This window comes from Panthera onca, chromosome B1 (assembly GCF_046562875.1).
Source record: "Panthera onca isolate mPanOnc1 chromosome B1, mPanOnc1 haplotype 2, whole genome shotgun sequence".
Lineage (NCBI taxonomy): Eukaryota > Metazoa > Chordata > Mammalia > Carnivora > Felidae > Panthera > Panthera onca.
Genome location: NC_138342.1, coordinates 68,987,545 through 68,992,703, shown reverse-complemented (window position 1 = coordinate 68,992,703; position 5,159 = coordinate 68,987,545). Strand labels below are relative to the sequence as shown.

The 5,159-nt window shown below is 36.8% G+C and overlaps 1 pseudogene; it reads left to right on the top strand.

The window, feature by feature from the left end:
* The first annotated feature begins 2,563 nt into the window (after positions 1-2,563).
* Positions 2,564-3,149, top strand: LOC132693059 (protein Mis18-beta pseudogene; annotated as a pseudogene).
* The last annotated feature ends 2,010 nt before the right edge of the window (positions 3,150-5,159 follow it).

Here is a 5,159-nt window from a genome sequence, read left to right as displayed (position 1 = left end):
TGTTTGTCTTTCTCTGCCTTACTTCACTTGGCATAATGTACTCTAGGTTCATTCATGTTGTCACAAATAGCAAGATCTCATTCATTTTTATGGCTGAGGAATGTTCCATTATACACACACGCGCGCGCGCGCGCACACACACACACACACACACACACACACAATACATTTTCATTCATCAGCAGACACTTAGATTGCTTCCATATCTTGGCTATTGTAAATAATGCTGCAATAAGTATAGGAGTGCATATATCTTTTTGAATTAGTATTTTCATTTTCTTAGGATAAATGCCTAGTGGTGGAATAACTGGATCATATGGTACTTCTATTTTTTATTTTTTGAGGAATCTTCATACTGTTTTCCACAGTGACTGAACCCATTTCCATTTCTACCACTAGTACTAGAGGGTTCATTTTTTTCCATATTCTTGCCAAACACTTGTTATTTCTTGTCTTTTGATTCTAGGCATTCTGACAGGTGTGAGGTGATACCTCAGTGTGGTTTTGATTAGCATTTCCCTGATGATTAGTGATGTTGAGCATCTTTTCATGTGTCATGAGAAAGTTAAAGACAGAAGGGGTCAGAAACCTATTTACTTCTTCTCCCCTGTCCTTAGCTACATTCTTTGAGGCACTTCTGTGGCAATCCATGGAGCATAGTTTGAAAACCGATTGCATAAAATTTAAAGTGTTCAATAAACGTTCAAACAGCATTCACTGAGCCCTCCCTGTATACAACCACATGGTAACTGAGAAAGTTCTGTCCTTTCCTGCCACTGACCTAGTCTCTTTCTGATAATAAACAGAAGCATGTCTTTGAGAGACTCTAAAATAAGCATAGCACTGGCATCTGTTTTTGCTTCCTTAGCTAAAAACTAAATGTGAGACTAAAAATCTTTGACGGGTTTTATTGCCACCATTATGAGGTATGCTGCATTAGATATTTACACAATTTAGGGCGGTGCTTTTGTGTGTGTTGAAATTTATCAGTACTGTATCTTGATACTCTTATTCAGAGATATCTTGATAGTTACTGCCCCCAAAAGTCAATGTTACTATATTTCACCCCTACATTTCAAGTGGTAGTAACTACAGGTTTTCTTGCCATGTGGCTGATCATCCATGTGACCCTCCCACTGGAAAATACCATGTATTATAATGTTTTTGAGCTTCCAAGTTTTGAATAACATATTTCTCCCCCTCATCAACATTCATTGACATACATCCAATATTTTGGATAAATGGTATGAGTCAAAGATTATGCCTAGATACCATCAAATGACCTCAGTTCTGACTCCATATCAGAATTACAGTAGCTACTGTCCTTTATGAGTCTATGGATTTAAATTTCATTTCATTAATCTAAGTAAATCCATTATTTTCATGGAATGTCTACCATGTGTCAAATGCTATGCTAGCTGCTGAGGTAAAGCAGTGAACAGAAGAGACACACACTGTCCTCTGTGAGTTTATAGTCTGGTGAGGTAGCCATATTAATAAACAGAGAGCTACTTGTGGTTAATGTGAGAAATCTTTTGAAACAACATAGGGTCCTAAGTCAAGACTTTGAAGAGGAATTTAATTCAGTCTTAGGAAGTGACATTAAAGGACTTGGTGTTAGATAAAGATAAAAATGGTAGGTATTGGGAAGGAACTTTTGGAATAGCAGAATATGGGGCTAGCTAAGTCCCTTTCTCAAAAATCAATGATAGAAATGGAAGAAACTTCCAAAAAATAACAATTTATTAAGGACTCTAGAAACTTAGAAACACTTGTTCAAGAAAAACAACAAAATCTTAAATAACGGTGGGGTTTTAGCTCTTCAGCTCTATTGGTATAGAAGTTTACCAGAGTAGGGTAAGAGGTAAGAACTACTTGAAGAGACTGACTTGATTTGGAGCAGGTACATGCCCTGAGGCATTGTAAGCAGTAGCAATCTCAGCGGCAAACAGTCAGAAAATTCCAGCTTCACAGCTAGCTTGGTGTTGTCATTGAGGTGGGGTAAGCAATAGACATGCACACTAGCGAGAAATTCAGCAGGGAGATCTAGGTAAATAAGGTAGCCATAGTGAGCCTTAAACTCTCACATAGCTTGGGTGGTTTTGAAGGGTGTATGCTTGTAAAAGGCTATGCACATTCCCAAGAGAGACTAGAGAGGGCCTAGTTATCTAATGCCCCCTACCTCAACGTGAGGCCTAGAAAATGCACAGGGGAGAATGGGAAAGCCCAGAAAAAGCAAAAGCAGGATAAATGACTGAGCTTTTAAAGTAATTTCTCTTTATTGATGTTTTTTATTTGATGAGTCATTATTGTCATGCCTTCCTGTAAATTTTTTCCCAGCTTCATCAAAGCACAATTGACAAATAAAAATTATACAAAGTATGTTTTCTGATGCAGTGGTACTAAATTAGAAATCGATAACTGAAAGAAATTTTGGGAGGGTAGGAATCTATGAAAAATTAAAAAAGAAACACATCTAGGTGTTCAAAACATAGGCGTGGGCTGCAGGAAGATTGGCAGCCTCACTCACATCAAGCAAAGCTGCTGTGGGGTGACTTTTGCGATGTTGCTAAGAAGGCAACTGTTTTATACAGTTTCTATGGAGTGGGACACACAGGTGGTGAATGGGTCCTTGCTGCTTGACCCTGCGGGCCTGGAGGCAGAGGAGCCAGGATCCTGCCCCATGGCTGTCATCCTGCAGCCCGAGAAGTGCACTGTGTTCCAATGCACATGGTGTGCTATGCTGTGCTCGCTGATTCTGCACCTCTCCTGGGACCTGTTGCAGTCCCTTGGATCTGTAGTTTTCTATAGAGTCACAAATGACATGGTATGGGAAGCTCCCTTCCTAGTTGGCACTGAGGGTTGGTTCAAAGGGAGCACTTACAACCTTGTATTCTGTATTACCTGTGGGACTCCCATTGGTTTCCATTTGTATTCTACCCATGCTGCCCTGGCTGCTGTCACAGTGACAAAATGATGTGCTCTTAAAAACAAAAGTCACAGTAAATGAATCTGAGGTAGATATTCACAACTTTCTACCAGAAATTGTTGCAGAGCTGAAAGAGAAGATAATGTTAATGCATGCTCATTTAAATTCACTGATAATTCTGAAGGAAGTAACTCCCGACTAGCCCAAGCCAGAAAACTGATCCAGAATCAAAACTTAAGTATGGGGTCAGGCCTAATTGCAATCTTCAACAGCAGGCACTGTTTGATCAATTTTCAAGAAAGATTGGCTTCAAGAATGGATGGGAAATGGGGTTTATTATTATTACCTCTGCGTTGATTTTCTAAATGATTTGTGAAGCTGTTTTTAGAAGATGAAAAGCTTAGAAGCCTCTGTCCAGGTTTTATAACTATTTGCCTTAAGAACTTATTTTAGCTTGTCATTTTCATAAATACTTATTTCTGAAAACATCTTTTATTGCAAATTCAGGTTAAGAGGCAATGTCTTGTCAATGCTCTCATTTAAAGATGCACCGTTGTTATGACAATAGAGTTGTATTTAATGTTGAAAAATAAAGGAAATGCAGCTACAGAACTCATGGGTCAAAGAAGAAGTCACAAGGGAAATTAGAAAATAATATGAATTGAATGAAAATGGAAACACAATTATGGGATTGCTAAAACAGTGTTCAGAGGAAATTTTTATAGTGTTAAACACCCATATTAGTAATGAAGAAAGATCTCAAAAAAATAACCTAAGGGACTAGAAAAAGAACAGAGCCAACTAAACCTAAAGCAAGTTGAAGGGAGGAAATAAAACATATATCAAAAAATGGAAAACATAAAAACAATAGAAGACATCAGTGAAACCAAAAGTTGGTTTTTTTGGTAAGAAAAAATTTTTAAAAATTGCCAAACTTTTATAGAGACTCGGCAAGCAAAAAAGAAAACTCAAAGTCAGGAATTAAAGAGGGGACACCATTACTGTCCTCACAGAAATGACAGTTTGTGAGTTTCTAAAAATGTGTCCATTTCTTACAGATTGCCCAGTTTGCTGGCATATAGTTTTCTTAGTGTTCTCTTATAATTGTTTGTATTTCTGTGGTGATGGTTGTGATATCCCCTATTTCATTTGTGATTTTTATATGTTTGGATCCTTTCTATTTTCTTTTTGATAAGTCTGGCTAAAGGCTTATCTGTTTTGTTAATTCTTTCAAAGAACCAGCTCTTTGTTTTGTTGATCTGTTCTACTATTTTTTTGTATGTGTTTGTTTCTATATCATTTATTTCTACCCTACTCTTTATGATTTCCTTCTGCTGGCTTTAGGCTTTATTTGCTGTTCCTTTTGTAACTCCTTTACGTGTAAGTTTATGTTGTATATTTGGGACTTTCTTGAGATAGGCCTGAATTGCAATATACTTCCCTTTTAGGACTGCCTTTGCTGCATCCCAAAGGTTTTGGACTGTCATGTTTTCATTTTCAGTGGCTTCCGTGTATTTTTTAAATTTCTTCTTTAATTTCCTGGTTAACCCATTCATTCTTTAGTAGGATGTTCTTTAACTTCCATGTATTTGAGGGCTTTACAAATTTTTTCTTTTGTTTGACTTCAAGTTTTATAGTGCTGTGATCTGAAAATATGTATGATATGATTTTGATATTTTTGTACTTGTTGAGGGCTGATTTGTGACCCAGTATGTGAAATATTTTGGAGAATGTTCTGTGTACACTTGAAAAGAATATATTTTGCCGCTTTAAGATGAAATATTATGAATACATCTGTTAAGTTCATCTGGTACAGTGTGTCATTCAGAGCCATTGTTTTCTTGTGGATTTTCTGCTTAGATGATCTGTCCATTGTTGTAAGTGGGGTATTAAAGTCTCCTACTATTATGGTATTATTATAAATGGGTTTCTTTATGTTTGTGATTAATTGATTTATATATTTGGGTGCTCCTAAATTGGTAGCATAAATATTTATACTTGTTAGATCTTTTTGATGGATAGACCCCTTAATTGTGATATAACGCCCTTCTTCATCTCTTGTTAGTCTTTGTTTTAAAATCTAGTTTGTCTGAGATAAATATGGCTATGTTAGCTTTCTTTTGATGTCTATTAGCATGATAGATGGTTCTCCATCCCCTGCCTTTCAATCTGAAGGTGTCTTTGGGTCTAAAATGAGGCTCTTATAGGCAGCATATCAATGGATCTTGCT